The sequence below is a fragment of the Sinohyriopsis cumingii genome, chromosome 16 (assembly GCF_028554795.1).
Source record: "Sinohyriopsis cumingii isolate HCF-2022 chromosome 16, ASM2855479v2, whole genome shotgun sequence".
In the NCBI taxonomy this organism is placed as follows: domain Eukaryota; kingdom Metazoa; phylum Mollusca; class Bivalvia; order Unionida; family Unionidae; genus Sinohyriopsis; species Sinohyriopsis cumingii.
The window spans coordinates 61,241,331-61,261,498 of record NC_142976.1 but is presented as its reverse complement, the minus strand read 5'-3'; the positions used below and the strand labels follow the sequence as shown (position 1 = coordinate 61,261,498).

The 20,168-nt window shown below is 35.4% G+C and overlaps 1 long non-coding RNA gene across 2 annotated transcripts; it reads left to right on the top strand.

Moving 5' to 3' along the window:
- Window positions 1-3,030: 3,030 nt before the first annotated feature.
- LOC149780541 (uncharacterized) lies at window positions 3,031-5,851 on the top strand. Of its 2 annotated transcripts, none has more exons than XR_016414902.1 (3): window positions 3,031-3,176; window positions 4,121-4,208; window positions 5,367-5,851. It is a non-coding gene; the product is annotated as an uncharacterized LOC149780541 (long non-coding RNA). The 2 variants fall into 2 exon arrangements; XR_016414903.1 differs by lacking the exon at window positions 3,031-3,176 and adding an exon at window positions 3,196-3,275.
- Window positions 5,852-20,168: the final 14,317 nt, after the last annotated feature.

The window sequence follows — 20,168 nt, the reverse complement described above, 5'->3', positions numbered from 1 at the left end:
TCATTTATATATTCTGAAAATGTATGTGCATGGCTAATAACAAAGTTTAGACCCCTCCAGAGGCCCCTGGATGTGGGAGGTCTCGGGTTCAAACCCCGGACGAGTCATGCCAAAGACTTTCAAAAATGGTACTAACAGCTGCCTCGCTTGGCGCTCAGGTTAGTGTTAGGACTGGTTGGCCTGGTGTTAGGATAATGTGACTGGGTGGGACATCATGCTACATGCCTGCAACATGATGCCCCAGTGCTAGACGTCATTATAAACTGCCACCTGCAGACATCGTAGTGAAATGACTGAAAATTGTTAAAGCTACGTCAAAAATCTAATCATACACACACGCATTAACAAAGTTTCAGTGAATAACAAATCTGATGACTGAATAAAATACGTTAGTGTCCATCAGACAAGAAATCTTTTCACAAGTGCGTCAAGGGATTATTTTGGGTGAAAAATCATATTACCATTTTCAGCCAATCTCGCAAAATTAACTGAAATTTCTCATTCGGTTTTTAATAATTCACTGATGTGGTCACCCTAAACAAAACACGTAGAGACAAAGAAATGTTCAGCTGTAATTCCAGTATTTAACATCCACTCAAAGCACAGCTGTAAATTCCGGCATTTAACATCCGCTCAAAGCACAACGCCATAGGTATCAAACAAGCTGATGCCATCAATATTATTTAGGAACATCTGTATACATTCTGAGCCTGGACAGGATGTGAAATATCATCACTCTTAATAAATCATTTCATGGAACAATATGATAATGTTAAACGTGACTGTCTGTTAAATTCTTCTGATGTATATCCGGCGCAGTTCCTCCTTACATAACTGAATTTAAGACCTAGTTCTATTCTGTTTACGCAAGATAATTCACATATGATTGTCATCAAGAAAGTATATACATGGAATGATGTTAATGAAATTAATAATGGAAACTATTAACTCCGTTTATTTGCCAATGAGCGTGTCACAGATTATTTAGTACTCTGTTTTGTATTCCTCCGCAAGTTGACTGGTTCTCTGGCTGTACAATAATAAGTTCTTACATATACTGAACATTAATGTTGAAATTTCTCTGTATTGACAAACATTTACATCGAGTATACACTAATTTGGGTTGTATTCTAATCACACTAAATGATAATGATCAACACTTATGTAATGTCGACAGACGATAAGAACGAATGTTGCACATTAATAAATGCTTACCATGTCCATACATTATAGATATGTGCCTGTGTGTGTGTGTGCGTGCGTTTGGTATTTGAATTTTTAACGTAGCTTTAACAATTTTTCAGTCATATTGCTACGATGTCTGAATTGTGGCAGTTTGCAGTGATGTCTAGCACTGGGGCATCATGCTGCAGACAAGTAGCATGATTTCCCAGATCGTCACATTATCCTGACACCAGGCACATTAAGAAATGCTTAAGATATCCATACCTTATAAATGTAAAGAAGAGAATAAATGCAATAATTGTAATAGTTTTATTCTTCGTGTTTTTGTTAACTTCCTGTCTGCTATTCAGATGTGAATGCGTGAGATATGCACCGATGGGCATTACGTACCAACAGGCATTCAAATACACAATCTGTATTTTCATTAGTTTCTGGTGTAAAGATGGCATTTTGGTCGCCTAAATGATTTTCTTAAAAGATGGAATTTTGGTTACCTAAAATCTTCTTAATTAGAGTTAAGGGATTTTCTTAAATCATGTATTAGAAAGCGTTTATCACAGCTAAGATGTTCATTGTACATTAGCTTTGCCTTCCTTATCATATTAGAAATTTATGAATGTAGGGATCTGGAACCTAAGATTCATCTTGTTGTAAAGAAATATAGTAAACAATGCAGCATGTAATTCTAACAGTACAAAAACAGATACTGCATTCGCCATTTGGGACTTAGATCATACTCTGCAGTACAACTCACATAGCTCATGTACGCGTTCTAAGTCTCTTTTTGAAGCTATAAGTGTCATTTTGGAGAATTTAATTACTCATAACTTTAAATTGTCTTTATACACTTTATTTTCCGCCTTTGGATTTTTAACTTAGCTTAAACAATTTTTTCAGTCATATCGCTACGATGTCTGCAGTGTGGCAGTTTGTAGTGATGTCTAGGACTGGGACATCATGGCGCAGACTTGTGGCATGATGTCCCACCAAGATACATTATCCTGAAACCAGGCCGACCTGTCCTAACACTAACCACTGGGCTCATAAATCACAATGGCTACTCATCACTTAGATTTCTAGTATACATAGAGTATACTATAACATCGTTGCAAATGTTCTATTCAGAATCATATAAACTATATCGAAGCCATCGATTCAAAGGTTTAAAAACTCCATATGCAAAATTCAAGAACATTTTAAATTTATTAGTGGGTATAAATGGGTCTTCTACCTAGACCAGCTGCGACAGTTTGCAATAACTCTTGTTTTTATTTGCTTCTCAACGGATGTATTTAATTTAAATTATCTATCTCTTCTGAAATAAATATTTATATGTCTACATGTATTTAAAAGTGTCATTGAAAGACGTATCTGATGAAATAAGCAACAAAAAAAAAAAAGCGTTGGAAAAGGTTTCTTCAGAAATCCAAGTAGTGTTTCCACTGAATCCCTCAATTTAAATTCAGCCTCCAAAACTCTATACTTCTGTACAGCCGATATAAAACGTACAGGGACAGGTGTATTTAATATCCACGAAAATCATTACAAGTTGACACCGGCCATGTTATTTAGGAAAATGTATGCATTTTATTAGTACGAACTGATGGAAGCAGAACTAAGAAGAATATACGTGATAGTGGTGCTCGAAGTGGAGGTAGAATAGTATTGAATGTATTTATTAATTGTACATTTTGAATGAATATAGTTCACAAATTTCAGGCACAAAATTCGACATTTTCGTCAATATTTCAAGTCGAGAATGAAGTTCGTGGCCAAAAGTGCATCTACACCTGTTACCTTCAACAGATGTTGGTCATGCTGTGAATATGGCCTGGTCGCGTTCAACGTAATCAGTTTTATTGACGGAAGTGTTCATCATTGTCATTAAATGGTCAGCAGCGATGCACAGCTGGTCATATAGCCATTATATAAAACATGACGACTCGACACTTTATCTCACTGCAAAGCAACCAGCTTAACTATTGATCAAGGTAGGTTTGTTTGACTATACCTAGATTGAACTAGTTGTCTAACTTGCATGCACACATTTCATTAAGGATAACGTCGTATTTGACAATCTTCAATTTAAGGTAGGTACAAAACCGACTCAAATTCTGTTAGAGAAACTCCAGTTGATGAAATTTAAATGGTGCATTAACCATTGCACTATAATTTCACAGTGGTAAATAACAGAAACTAAACACAATCTGTAGGAGTACTAATTTTAATTTAAGAGCCGTGACCAATGTTTTACAAGAGCATAAACTTGTGTCTTTGAAACACCTTCTGCTGTTCGTAGCTTTCAAACACTTACCAGTTGCTCTAACTTATGCGTATCTTCTTCTTGATTTGAACTGAATCTTATTTTATTTCATTTAAAAGCGAAGTAAGTTTCTGCTGATTATACAAGCTTTAGGAATGCAAATGCTAATATTAAGGATTTTATCTGGGGTCTAAACATGAGCAAACTCCAAACGTGGCTGATGATAACGTAAAATGACGCAGATGTGTGGAGCAGTGGAGCAACGTATCCTCAAAACTCCTTATCAACTAGCTCTATATTATTTTCAAATTAAATCACAAATTTGTGACTCATGCAAATTCATTGATGCCATAATTTTCCTCTTAAAATAACGGGCCAAAGTGTTAGCACCTGTTTACTTCTGTAGACAGGGTTAGTCTCCACTTACATCCCTGATTCGTTAGGCACTGCAAAAGTATATTCGGATCCTTACCGGGACACCCTGAATGTCGGTAACCCTTATTTGCGCATGAGAAGGGTGCCACTAAATAATACAATGACAGCGAGACTATAGCCTATCTCTGTTAGAGATGTATCTGATGCCATTGAATACATGGCTTCAAACAAGTCGTAACAAAAACTGCAATCTGTTTTAAAAATTTTTTTAAACACAGCCGTTTGTTTTATTTCCAGACAAGAGCAGCAACAATGTGCAATGTTTGTGGTGTCGTTTTCCTCCTTCTGGCCATGTCCAGTTTAAGTTGGGCACAAATAAACCCTGGTAAGTCTGGCAGTCTACTCTTTCTTTCTGGTCGTCTTTCCGAAGGAATATGTTTACATTCGAGTCGTTTCCAGAGGGTCAGTTTTACTGGAATATGACTGGCCGTGTAGCATTCAACCAATAGCCAAACGGAGACGATTGGGGTTCTAATACATTTAAGAATATAAACGTGGAGGCAAAATTACTTCAGATAGGGAACTAAACAAACTCATATCAATGCACTTAGATTATGTTTACTGCAGAAGTACGAATTATGTGAATGATATTGTTATCTGCAAAAAAAATAATCTCGCACTTGGAAATAATATAAATTTGTCCAATCAGTATTATTTTAAAAATCCGCAATTCAGATATGTGCACGGTTTTGTTAATACATTTACGCAGTTTACCGTTACATGCATGAAATAAAATTCATCACCTTACCGATGGAACTTATCATTTCTCTACATAGCAGCATCAAAAGAGATTCTCCATTTCCTTTCATGTTCAATGAAAAACGAAAAGACACTAACATCATGTAATCACCGATTTAATTGATAAAAAAGAAAAATAATCTTCTAGCATTTAAGTACTCGATAAATTACGAACTCTTGTAGAAAAGAAGGAGAGAGTCACCTAGCGTTGATCTCTCTATTTCCGTGCGTTTCGAATATCAGATGTTATGAAATACAATTTAAACTAATGCAAAGAGATTCTCATAATGGATTAAAAGGATACATTTCTCGTATCATAGTATGGATTTTATGGAAACTTTCCACTGTAGAATGGAAATTGAATAGATTTGTTTCAAAATTTGGTTCCAAATTCTACAGCCAAAACATGATGCAGATTCTGCAAAAAAAATACCATTTCCTGTCTCTTGGGTTTTACAACATTTGTGAAATAGCTCTGTGTGACTTTGTGCCGCATCTGAACGAGTCACTTTTGCTTTGCGGTTCTTCACATATATTGCAATATGGTTTGTAAATATATTGTAGCCATGTAAGATATACAGTCCAGCAGTATTTAAAGCAAGTGGTGATCCCAATAATGACATTTTCCGGTATATTTAGATGGTGGTTGAGAGTAACTAATTTAACGGACTTTGCTCTGCTATAATTTCTGTCAAAACTCTGATTTAGAGATATGCAATACTGTCGATTATTCTTTCCATTACAGTCTGCCTGCGTACCCCCACGCTCCAAGATGCCAGGGTATGTCGAGGCGAATTTACGCCGGGAGTAGTATGGACCTATGTGCAAGAAAATCAGTCATGTGGACAGCTTCAGGGATGCTACTCATTACGATCACCCAATGTGTTCCGTACGCTACAAGAGTGCAATGGAATCTGTAACGTTTCCCGCTAGGATTAGTGAAGACAGTTCTTGTTCTTATTGCTAGATCCTCAGTGATATTATAATTCGTACTTTGCATATGGTATTTTATGCTGTCGTTGGCGTAAATATTGTTTAAAGCAAACCATTTGTCACTGTTACTAATTTGTACTAATATGCTTTTGATTTAATGTAATATCTATTCTTAATTACAATTTTATGCTTTCACTGAAGCAATAAGTATGGGATCAGGATCTCCTTTCTTCCGTAATGCGGAGTTGAATTGTCAAATTTTATGAAATTTCGAATAAACTCGAGTTCTGCATCGAATCATTGTGTCCATTCATTTTGTTACCTCTAGTCACTATTCTCTTTTCATTCTCAAACCATCCATCCTCTGACCTCGTGGCTGGTGTTGGTCTAGGTACTAAATGCAGTATGCCCATCTACAAAGTGTCAAACTTTATAGCGTCATATCAACTGTTTTTATCAAAACGAAGTTGTCGTTAGGGCTGCGCAAAATCATTTATCATGCTTGAACATGCACGGACTAGCAGTATCTCGTGATACACATATTTAAATGGAACCAATTTGCAACGTATGTAATAGTGCACAAATTTCAAATTTTGCACATTTAAAAAGTGTCAGACTTTCTTGTGTCATATCAACTGCTTTTATCAAAACGAAGTGGTCGTTAAGGCTGCGCAAAATCATTTATCATGCTTGAACATGCACGGACTAGCAGTATCACGTGATACACATATTTAAATGGAACCAATCTGCAACGTATGTAATAGTGCACAAATTTCAAATTTTGCACATTTAAAAAGTGTCAAACTTTCTTGTGTCATATGAACTGTTTTTATCAAAACGAAGTGGTCGTTAGGGCTGTGCAAAATCATTTATCATTTGAACATGCACGGACAAGCAGTATCACGTGATCTACGTTTGTAATGAAACCAACTGCGACTATGTAATAGTGCATAAATTTCAAAGTATTTGACAAAGTTTGGATATTAGGATTTAATATCCGATTGCCCGGAGTACATTTACATGTCAAGACTTGAATGAATCATTTGTTTTTACATTTCATTAAATATGTGCTTCCATATTTATATGTTCGGTTGTTTATTGCTATCCTTAGGAAAATTGGAACGATTTGGCGTAATCGGGTCCCGTGCTCACAGGACCCACGCGTTGGCAATTTGTAAAAAATATGTCTATAAAGAGAAAGTAATTGTAAAGTGATGAAGGAAAATTTTAAGTTCATTATCATATATAATTTGCTTAAAAGTTAATTTACAAAATGCTGTGCTCACAGGGGGGCTCCCGCGCAAATCCAGGGCGCAGAGCCAAAATTATTCAAATCGGAACCCTCGTTTGCTAAGTCCGCTGATGTTGCTAACTATCTAACTGCAGCCGCACTGGCTCATGATTGCGTTCCGGCTCGCAAATATATGGATGATGGTTTAAATCATGCCTTTACCAGTCATGGTCTTGTAATGTCTTTTTACATTGGGTAAGGCATCTACCGCCGATTTCCAATGCGTACAAATACACTTTCATGTTCAGATCAACATATCAGTCTATCCATATATAAGTTCATTAATGTGACTAAACTTGTTTTGATTTTGCAACCAGTATTCTAATATCTTTTTTTCTCTCTCAATATAATGCAATGTTTTGACACTATTCAGTCATTAAAAAATGTAAATATTTCGCGACGATGATGGTTAATTAGTGAAAGAACAAACAACAATAGCTATACCCTTTTCAAAATAGTATTTCGTTGATGTAACGTTATATATATATATATATATATATATATATATATATATATATATATATATATATATATATATATATATATGCGCGCTGGATAAACAACGGCAACATTGGGATTGCTATATGTAGGTAGCTGCCATTGTAATTTGGGATTTCAATTTAATACACTTTTTATTCACAATCCGACTTTTCAGCGCCAAAGCTTTGCGGGGTATTGTTGTAATAAGTTGTAATAAGTAGCATTTCAATTTTGTCACTTATTCGGAAATATTCATTCTACCTCAGGAAATGCCAAGATAGACTATATTTCCCGGTGATAAGGTACAGAACTGACAAACGTCAGATGATAACTGTAGACATAAGAATTAATGATATTTTATTGAGTGGCGCACAGACTCAACCATGGAACAGAACATCAGTTGTTGTAAACGATGTTGTGATCATTGCATTTGATCACATATACGTACAGTCCTGATTAAATTATTAAGTCAAACTAGATGAAAATGTTTGTATGGGAATGGGGCTTTCATATGTGCGTTTTCTTATACTCGGAATGCATGAGTGATGTGGAGATACTACTACTACTACTAATAATAATAATAATAATAACGAGGACTTTGTATAGCGCCTAATCTTTAGGAGCTCTAAGCGCTTTACAACATTAGACAACACCTATAAGATTAAAAACATATAATACTATTATTACAAAACAAACACCATGAAATTAGAAAAAAACATTAAAAAATAAAAAACATGCTGAGAATATTTCAGGTAGGAAACATTATTAGGTCTTTAAGTTTGTTCTTGCAGTCGAAATAAGTGAGTTTTGAGAGCCTCCTTGAGTGTGATCACTGTGTCTTTGTGTCTAAGTTCGGTGGGCAATTCCTTCCACGTTGCTGGGCCCTGGTATGCAAAAGAACGCTGTCCATATGACTTTGTTTTCATAGTGGGAATAATGAGTATACGATTGTCAGAAGAGGAGCGTAAGTATCTTGCTGGTGTATACACATGGGTGAGGTCGGATAGGTATGTTGGACTAGAGTCCGACAGTGAAACGTAGCACAGAGAACAAATTTTGTGTTTGATTCTGGATCGAATGGATAGCCAGTGTAGGGTACAGAGCAGAGGGGAGGTGTGCTCTGATCGTGGTACTCTAAGTATGATCCGAGCAGCTGTGTTTTGAATTTTTTGAAGTTTCTGGAGTAGATTTTGAGGTGAACCAGACAGAATTGAGTTACAATAGTCCAGTCTTGAAAGTACTAATGAACACACAAGTGTTTTAGTGGCATCAACTGAAAGATATTTGCGAATTGAGCTGATGCGTCTCAGCTCAAGATATGGAGCCTAGCATATGTTCATGACACGTTGGTGTAATGTGAGAGTACTGTCCAGAGTAACACCTAGGTTTCGTACTGATTGTGTGAATTTAATGTTGGTGTTGCTGATATTTATTGTTTGAGGTAAAGGATGTGAATGAGAAAGTCTTTGTGTTGTGATCAGAATGGCCTCAGTTTTATCATCATTCATCTGCAGCTTGTTACATGTCATCCATGATTTCGCATCAGAAATGCACCTCTCTACACCTTGGATGGTAGCATCAACATCAGTTGGATGGCTAGATTTGTATATTTGGGTGTCATCAGCGTACAATTGGTGAGACACTGGATGATGATCTATGACACTTGAGAGCGACTGAGTGTTCATAATGAAGAGAACAGGTCCAAGAACAGACCCCTGTGGAACACCACAACATAGATCAACTGGGCTGGAGTGTATTCCATTTGCAGATACAATCTGTGTCCTGTTGACCAAGTAGGAATTGAACCACAGTAAGGCTGTATCATGAATGCCAAATGCATGCTGGAGACGGTGAAGTAATATATCATGGTCTTTTGGGTCAAATGCTGCAGACAAATCAAGGAGGGCGAGGAATGTAATCTTTCCGCTATCCAACGCAGAGAGAATGTCATTAACTACTTTTAGAAGAGTAGTTTCAGTACTGTGGCAAGGGCGATATGCAGATTGTACATTGCTAAAAAGACTGTTTGAATTTAGATGAGATACAAACTGGGATAGAACAACCTTTTCTAAGATTTTTGATATGAATGGGAGATTAGAAACTGGGCGGTAGTTCTTTAAATCGTTATGGTCTAGTGTTGGTTTCTTCAGCAGAGGCTTTACAATGGTGGTTTTGAAAAATGATGGGAATTGCCCGGATCAGAGATAGGTATTAATAACATCAGTTAGTGAAGGCAATACTGGATCTAAGCACTTAAGCAGCAGTGATGTTGGAATTAGATCAAGTTCACATGACTTTGGTGCACTCTTCAACACGATTGTATGTACGAAATCCATAGAGACAGGTTCAAATGCTGCTAATGGTTGCCGCTCAAATTCTGTATCCCAACTATATGGTGACGACGAGTCAACTGAAATTGTGGTGTCAAGCTTATCTCTAATGGTTTGTACTTTGTCATCGAAGAAATCACAGAGTTTTCCGGGATTCTAGGTTTGTTAGAATGAGGGACCCAATGTTATAGTGGATAAAAGGTTTGTTGAAAATAAAGGTTTAGAGGGTACTGTTGTTTCCATGCAACACCTCACCATGAGTATTGATGGGGATTTCACAGCTTCTTAGACCGAGGACAATACAACAGTAGTAGGACTGCGGATACCTGTGGAAAGACAGATTAAGAAGGTGAAAGATCACAATTTATTAGAGACAATGGTACCTATTACAATTTCTGGTTCAGTAAATCAGTTGTGGATAGCTGCTAATTAACTGTTCAAACGGCCACTAAGTAAAGAAAACATGTAACATTTTGTGACATGGAAATGCCATGTAGAACTTATGGGAAAAAACACGAAGATTGTGAGACATTGTGAAAGTATCGCATATGGTTCATTTTATTAACGTTTTAAAAAATTCACAAATTTATTTTTAGACCATAAGTATAGATTTGACCATAAGCACTCAAACATTTTAAGTTATTTAATTTTTGATATCATGGTGTTTGCGTAGGTTAACTATGGGAAATGAATTAGTACCGTGAGTTCTGTAGAGCATGTATTTCCAGTCAAAGGGAAGCCATCTAGAGATGTTAAAGGTTTTTTCCAGTGGAGTTGTTTCCAATTGTTTAAAGTTTTTCAAAAAGCCTGACTTTGCATCATGGACAGATTTTCATGGAGTATTAGTTTACTGTTACAATGGCGGAAACATATGGAAAATTTACTTGTACAAGACCCACCAACCCCGAATCAAAATCACTATCATCCCTGGTTGTTGGTTAAGAACTATCCTTTCATAGCTATACAATCTTTATGAATTCTAACTGGATTGTAACACCATCATACTATCCGGTGCTCTTGAATGAATCAACATATATTAACATACATTCATGCAGACATTAATGTTACTTCCACGTCAGAATCTTATTGAATCATTTGGAACACATTTTAGAATTAGAAATACTACATACAGTCAAAATAACTCGGCATTTAAAGTGGTTGGTATAAATCAATTTGAAATATCAATTATATCTGAATATCAATTAGTGATCCGCCCAGGTGTAACAATACTCATATGTAAATATTGTTTCAACGATATGTTATATTTCAACAGTAGGCTATCGCTTATATATTCTCTAAATCTGTGATGAATTTCCACTGAATACTCATTAGCGTTGCAATAAATAAAAATTAATTATACATGATTCCAGTCTTCTAAATGAATAAAATATTGTGCAGAATTTCATCGAATACCTCTCTCTTATGTGTAAGGGAGATACTATTGAGATAACGGTTGGTTGTAAACGTTCCATTTCAGTACAGTGTTCACTATACCTTTGATACAACGTTTCAATAGATTTGTGCGGTACATTTATACGTAAGGAGGAATGCATATACTGCAATCTATTTAATGCTTTGTTATATTTTCTTTCTTTCTTCATGTTTTATTAAACCTATTAATATGGGTCTAAACACGTATTTTTGTAATATTAAGATGCCCGAAGACCGATCAACCTTTCTCTGTCACTGTTTGGGACGTTAAGGCAGCAGACTTATTGACTAATAAAGATAGAGATGGTCAATGAATGAATGCCTTTAAGGTAGCTCTACCCAACCCCACCACCACTTCTCTCTCTCTCTCTCTCTCTCTCTGGACATTCGTAGAAAGATGCCAGGAAAAATTCGTTAAAAAAAACGAGCGTGGCGGATTTTCGCATGTGTATGATGCAACCAAGTCTCTTGACCTATAAATGGCGGACACATTTAGTCAAACGAAGCATCGGAAAGTGGAAAGTTGGAAACGGAGTATATAAATAATTGTATGGTTGGTATTAATTTTGCTCTTCATTCTCCATTTAAGCTCTCTTTCTTGTTTAAATCATAAGTGTTTCTCATATTTATTTGATCACTATGAATATAAATAGAAGGTAAAAAGTCTAAAAGAAGCAACTTAACAATTTGCAACGTAGATTGCGATTATTCGTATAAGGGTTAAGAACTACATTTTGTAGCGGACACAGTGGACAGGGCTGTGCCGAGTTCATTTATCCCCTCAATACACCGTTGCTTGTAAACATTCTTTAACTGCGTTGGAGGGCCCCGAGTGGCCGAGTGGTCTAAAGCGCTCTTCGTTACGGATCACTGCCATCTCACCTCTGTCTGCGGCGGTTTGAGTCTAAGATTCAGCCAATGTGGGTATGTGAGAAAGCTTGCCAGTAGCTTCTCGTGGGTCGGTGGTTCTTTCTGGGGTTTTCCCGGGTTCTTCCTCCACCATTAATACTGGCCGCCATGTATAGCCTATCGTGTGCTGAAAAATGGCGTTAAACCTACAACAACAACAACAACAACAACAACTTTAACTGCGTTGGAAATGCAAGTATGCATATTTGTATACAATATAATAAAAAAACTACGTATAGTATGTACAGTGTATCTTTGATATACACCTCGCGGTATAAAGTTTTCATTTAAAGGAAACGAGTCTCATTTCCTTTAAATGAAGAAAAGTATATATCAATGATACAGCATACATACTCGTACTCTACAGAGATTTAAACCCATGTCCGTGGGTAAACGGCATCCATCACCTTGCCTGCACTTACAATCACGATTAATAAGTACACATCACCAAAATACGATGCTACAAAGTCGTTGGTGTATGCACTCATGCGTAGCAGACACACTCGCATAGTGACCTAGTAATTAATTCTCATCTATGAACACAATCATTCCGGGTTCCTACGAAAGAAATTAAGGTACATATAATTAATTATAGAACATTACAAATATACACAGAACAGAACGGAAAGTGCTATCCCCGTATTCTACAGGAAAATGCTTGATAATAATATTTAATAAAATAATATTGTCATATATATTATCATATCAGACTCCTGTCTAATGAACATAGCTGTACCATTTAGCAAACTATTGCATAAAAACCAAAATCTCCTCCCTACAAAAATAAAACACAACATCCTCTCGAAAAGAAATAATAACCTCATAATAAAAACACTTGCTAAACATCCGCGTAAAAACAAAAGCACTTACTAAAGTATAGCGTAATAAAATAAAAAAAAGAGACCTGAAACACAACTGTCTACTATCGCATGAAACAAAAAAAAAACAAACCCACATTTTCATAGACCTTAGTACTGGAACACTATAACTGAACTGAAACAGTCCATGTGTTGACGTATTATTACTGAGTTAAGCTACATATGTAGTACCGCAAAATCATTCAAGAAAATAATTTTTAATTTATGGCACAATATAAGTGATGGAGAAAAAGTATATTGGGATCAACTCAACATTTTTGCAGACAGGTGATACAAATATTCGAGGAGTTGAACATAAAAGCACAATCTCGATATCTATGTGTACCTGTTTACAAGATTGAATGGCAATAAGGTGTGGTCAACCTTAGTTATGATACGAAACAATATTCAACGTAATGCAGATATTGATCTATGTATTTTGAACATAAACCGATATACTGCAATGTTTCAGGAAAGATACTGAGATTTAAAGGTTGAGATAAGCAGCATTTGCCTGATAAAATGGGATTAAATTACCTGTTTGATGTGGATACATTCACAAATTTGTATTCAGCTAACTTGCCATTAGCTTCTCGTGGGTCGGTGGTTCTCTCCGGGGTTTTCCCCGGGTTCTTCCTCCACCATTAATACTGGCCGCCATGTATAGTCATCGTGGGCTGAAAAATGGCGTTAAACCCCATAACAACAACAACAACAACAACAGTATTCAGCTAAATTTACGGCACAATTCGAAGTCCTCATTAATTTTATAAAGTCATTATACAACAATTCACACAAAACACAGGCATAATTTTTGGAAAACAAAGTTAGATTCAAAACAGCACACAGTGACTCAGTATATTAAGTAGCTGTTTTTTAATCACCCATGGAACATACAAAATTGCAAGAATTCATGCGCATAGAAGGATTGCGAAAGTGTCGTAGATTGTTGGAAATAAAAATACAAGTTGTAGATGAATATTCTGTTAGCTTGTTGATCTTACCTGAAGACAATGTGTAAAGAGTAAAGCACTCTATTGGTTTATTTACACCGTTTTAAATGGCTGACAACGAACAGTATTTAAGATACCTTTACTATGATCTCCTAAGTACTGTTGCTTATACAAACGTAAGTCGATTGTGGGAACAACTTAAACACGGCTAAAATACGCTGTTTTGAAATAACGTTTGCTTGCGGAAGGGTCTACCTAACTTACGTAGAGGATCAGTGCGAAGCAGACATTGTCGATATGCACGCATATCACATGTAATGCGATTCCTTAATACGCTTTGACAGTGATAGATGACGTTTCGAAGTACAATTTTACTGAAAAGGTAAAACCAAAAATAGGAAATGACATACGCGACGCTTTCGCACACATTTCCAACTAAGAAAATTCTGAAAAAATTCAGTTTGACAAGAGGAACGAGTTTTACGACAATGTAGTGGAAAAGTGTAACTGAACACTCAAAACAAGAATGTGCAGGTATTCATAGACAACGAAGCCAGCAATTGGGTTGATGATTTACTTTATGGATACAATAGCAGTCATCACACAACACCATATATTATGGTGGCAAGGAAGAAATAAGATGCAATGTATGCATCAATCTCTTCGGCCATTAAGCAACTGATAGATGTGGAGCTCAAAAAATTTCCGAAATTGTGACAAAATATCAATTTCAAAATTCAAAATAAATTTTGCAAAGAGCTGCTTTCATACCTCCGCCGATGATACGTTAAAATATCACCCAAGTAACGCTCGAATCTGGAGGTTGTAGATAATATGTATTACGATCAATTATCACTATATAACAATCAGGATGAGGTGTAAAAATGTGAGAGAAAAAAGTTTGGAAGACGAAGACAGAAAAGTATTTATGCAAATGAAAGGAATATAATGATTCGTTTATCAATTGGGAACCAGTAGAAAATATTCTTTTAACATGAAGGATAGTATCTCATTATTTTGAAAGTAGTATCAAGAAGAAAAGCATTGAGATTTTGATAGCTAGCGTGTTTCTAGTATGTTACAGAATGGATGAAAAGAGTAAATTAGAAAATTAGGAAGTTATATTCTGCTAGTCATGCGAATTTGTCTTGATCACGAGGCCACACGGGAAAAGAAAATAAGTCCAAAAAATCACACTTAAGCAATGAAATAGCACATACGAAAGACAGATCATGGAACCCAACGCATCCGTCATAAAAAAAAAATAAGAAGAAACAACACTGATGCATAGTAAGTTGATCCTCCAAAATTACATTTTGAAACGTTGAAAAAGAAAATACAATATAAAATACTACCAAATGGTGAACGAGATTATAAAATTCATAAGGACATCGAAAGTTCTCTCAAAGTTCATTCAAAGAAATTAAAACGACAAGTCACACATCTTGTTTTTTTTTATTGTTTTACCATGAACATGTTTTGAACATCCATAAAATATTCGACCACAAATACTTACTACTAAATGAAACAAAAAATTGATTTGGGAAGAGTTTTCATAACATGAAGTATCTTCGATTCAGATTTTGAAGGGTCATGTCACACAGTCATCGAGTAGTGATTGAAATTTATCAAGTCATCGTTTGTTAAAGTTAATTGAGGGCATAACTAGAATTTTCAAAGTTATGCTAGACTTAATGTTTGTTTTAGAAATTGCAAAATTAAACTTTAAGCCAATAATGACATCTTGTGATTTTCGTGGTCATGGTACCATAGAAGCAAATACTTGTTATCGTGCTTCCTCTCACCTCTTTACTTTTATTACAGTGCTCTTTGTATACGTCACACGTTTTATTGTGATATGCATTCTTGCGGTGCTTGTTTTTTTCATACCATTTTTTCATATGCTTTGCGGTGCTTTTGTTTTCATCTCTCTATTTTTTATTGTACTCTTGTGTAATAACAGTGCTTGCCAAATAGTATGATGTCTTTATCTGAAACCTTTCAAGGTCGCCATCGTTTATGTGGATTGAGGCAGGTGCTCCAGATGAATTTGCTGTTTTTCACGATACAAGTGTTTTCTGACTGTCTTTGTCTAAGGTACTGTGTTTGTCACGCATTGGCTGCTTGGTTAGAATGTATTTCTTCATCTACTTCGTTTGGAAACGAGAACTATCAGATTGTTTTATTTCGTCTTGCCCTACAACTACAACTGCATTTCTTCTTCAACATATCACCATCACGTGATACTAGCCAGTCCAACAGCGTATGCTATGATAAATTCTCATCAATTGCATTAAATAACCGCTCACCGGCGTCCAATACATTGTACAGCAGACTAAAGGAACCTGGAATAGTCATCTTCATTTAAATGTAAACGGCAGCCGTAAAAAGAAACGTTATATCCAACCTGGCTAGCGCAGTACAGGATGAACAATTCCAGTTATCTCCATTGACCCCTTTATATTGTGTTGCTGGGTATTATAATAATTCAAATGAACTCCAAAACAGTCTTGTTTATTACATCGTTGATATGATTGAAATGGAGACTATTTTATTATTATAGATATTTATTACAACCTCTAAATGTACATGAATTAAGTAAAAGAGGGAGTGACAATGAAGAAAATATCGATGAGCATTAGTCGTGTTTTTTTTTTTTGAGGCTTTATGTTAACAAAGCATACAGTTGACCGACCGAAAGCAAGCAGAAGAGATGATGATGGAAAAGTAATAGATTTTCACTGGATGCTTTGAACGTGGGTTTTCCATATTAAGTAAATAAAGTGGGTACAAAATGGTTTGTTTAATATTACTTTAAGGCCACTTCAAATATTGAAACAAAAACAGAAAATATACAAAACAAGGTCATAAGATTAACAGTTATATAGAAGTTAATAGCTGTAGATAATGATTGATTTGTATTATGAATAGTTGATAACCAAAAACCTAATATATTTATAAGAACAATTTCCAATACATCTAGAAATGGAGGCAACAAGTTGACTGAAATTGAGCAGAAGAGCTATTGAAGATCCTGTGAAATAGAAGAGATACATAATCATGTGGAGGGGAACAGAAATGGGATTCTGGAAGATCCTGTGAAATAGAAGAGATACATAATCACGTGGAGGGGAACAGAAATGGGATTCTGGAAGATCCTGTGAAATAGAAGAGATACATAATCATGTGGAGGGGAACATAAATGGGATTCTGGAAGTTCAAGACATGTTCAAACAAAGATGGAGGCAATAAGCTAAATTTAATTAACTGATATTGACCAGAAACGCTTTGGAATATCTTGTAAAATATCAGAGATACAAAACCATGTGGAGGGGAATAGAAACGAGATTCTGAAAGTTCAAGACATGTTCAAACAAAGATTCAATACTGTTTACTACCATACAAACCATAAAATCAATAAGAATAAAATAAAAGGATTTACTTAACTGTCCACTGTTTTACAACGGATTGAACAGAGAATACAAAGTGAAATTAATATTTTTGAGAGTGAAAGAGAAAATATTAAAAACTGTGGCACTCTAAAATGTCAGTTATAGTCTTAATTAACGAAATTAAACGTGAATGGTCAAGAAATTATAGCCCTAATGATGCACAAATTATTGACCTGAATTACAAAATCACAGCTATCACTGATGCACTGTCAGAGTTTCGAAAAAGAAGGATTTCACAAATAAAACCAAAACGATTGATGACGCATAAGAAAGCAAACAAGCAAATAAGTTGATTTGGAAAGAAACCAAGATTAGATCGGTGTGAACAACCCTAAGAGTTATGCATTTTATGCATTTTAGATTTGGATGATGAAGTCAAAGCGATAAAACACGTCAGTTCACCGGATTTTCCAACAAATTGCACGCTGAGGTTAAACAATTGGGTTGTGCAGGGTAGCATTAATAAAACAGACAAACGGATGGAGAGGGTGAGACAAGATTTAATCGATTCGGAGCATACGTTTATAAAACCTACAGGGTCATTAAAAACTGAAGTAAACAAAAACTTCGACAACATGTATATACTTAACACTGACAGAGGCTTTAAAAACCGAAATTAAAAAGGACGACTTTCTTAGAGTAAAATCATCGAGGAGTTAACACAGACATAAAAGAAAACAGATGTATCACTAACTGAATTGAACAAGATCATTTAATTTTTTGTTTAAATGTTTAAATTAAATAAGGATAAAAAGTAACAACAAAATTGATGAAAAAGACTGAAAAGACGAAACTTATCCCTGGATATATATATATATATATATATATATATATATATATATATATATATATATATATATATATATATATATATCTTAGTAAGAGGGGTGGTTAATTGGGGTTGGCTGGCCTTATCCAGAGGATGACCTCCCTCAATATTATAGCCCGGCGGGAGTGAAAGAAGAATGCAATTTCAACAGAGAACTCAGCGAGAATACTGGGAAGAAATAAAGCAATACGAGCCCCCTTTGACAAGCAAATAACAAATTTAATCAGAACAAATTAATATCGGCAATCAAATTCGAGTTAGATTATATGAATAGAATTTAACAGGTGTGTCCAATTTGGATTTATTACATCATCATAACGAGAGGTGAAAAGAGCGCAATGTCCACGATTGATTGCATCACCTTCATTCACTTTGACCGTATATCAACGTCTCCTAGTTCATTCTTCCTAAACTCTAGGTTCTGCCCCTTCATGGATTTCCTGGTCCTTTTATTCTGACCTCGTCCTTCTTGCTTTCTTTCCCCGTACTCCTGTCTTCGGACTGTCTCGTCCTTCTCTCAGAAAGCTGTTCCTTAAAGGACAAATTTACCCCATAATACTGTATACCTACTATTTAAATGTACATACAATTCACTTAAAGTTATTCAGAGCCTGTGGCTATCCACACACCGAGTAAATTCAAGTCTTAAATTACCACGTGAACGACTACTAAGTATTACCGTATTAATTTACATATGCTACTACATGTTCGATTGTTATTGCATGAAATTCAAAAGAAATGTAACTCATGGCATTCCTTAACTATAAGATTATCCAAGCATTACAAAATCATATATAATTAGGTAATTATCGTTAACTCACTATGATCTGTACAGTCCTAACAAGAAAAACAGTTATTTCATATAACCATATGAAATCCTACACATATTAACATTTGGATCGCATGCAATCAATTCTACGAATGAACTAATAATTGTAAAATAAAAAGGTAAATTGCCTAACAATTCTATCATCAACACTTTCCATGAAATTGAATAAAATATATTTCATAATAACTCTAGCATCAACATATTTCCATGAAAATGAATAAGATAAATTGCACAACAACTCTAACATCAACATATTTCTAAGAATTGAATAAACGATACATAATATGGAAACCTATTCATCGCAAACACATTTGCATCAAACAAGCAATCAAATAATAGAATATTACGTGAAACTAAAATTGCGTACCTTGTCGCTGTAATTTTATTCCTTCCTTCAGGACTTGTGCGTCCTAGCACTAAACATGCCGTTCTTTTTACACGACGACCAACTGGTCCCTTTTCTTGTTTCACGAGGAAAGCACTAATCTTTCGGCTTCCACGGATGCGACTAAGTTTCCTCTTCAAGGAAATTTTCAGACTAAAGAATTTCGGCTAGGGTCGTCACTTTAAAGTCAGATTGCCCTAAAGTGTACGCCATAATTTATTCTACCCAATCGTAGGCGTTGGTCCCTAATATTTCCCAAAGAAATAATTTCTTTCATCCGATTTAGACAGCTCAGAATCTGTGTACGACAATGCATGACAATTTCCCTTTGAAAATATGATAAGTGGACATAAGTTCCGACCAAGCGGTTAGGGTTGGTAGCTCAAATGTTTACTTCCTAAGGACCGTGTTAAGATATCCTGGTCAATTTCACTGGGTCGGCAATATTGTTCCTTTGAAGTTTACACTGACATGGGGAAAGAGGAACGAAGAAAGTTCGAAGTGACCTTTTGCTAAGACCTTTCTGGCTTAACTGCGATAAGACTTTAATTGTTAAATGCATTCAACTTTAACATTTTCTGTAATTCAAAATTCTACACTTCACAATATATATATATATATATATATATATATATATATATATATATATATATATATATATATATATATATATATATATATATATATATATATATATATATATAGAGAGAGAGAGAGAGAGAGAGAGAGAGAGAGAGAGAGAGAGAGAGAGAGTTGTTGTTGTTGCATGGTTTAACGCCATTTTGCAGTACACGATAGACTATACATGGCCCCAGTATTAATGGTGGAAGAAGAACCCAGGAAAAACCCCGGAAAGAACCACCGACCC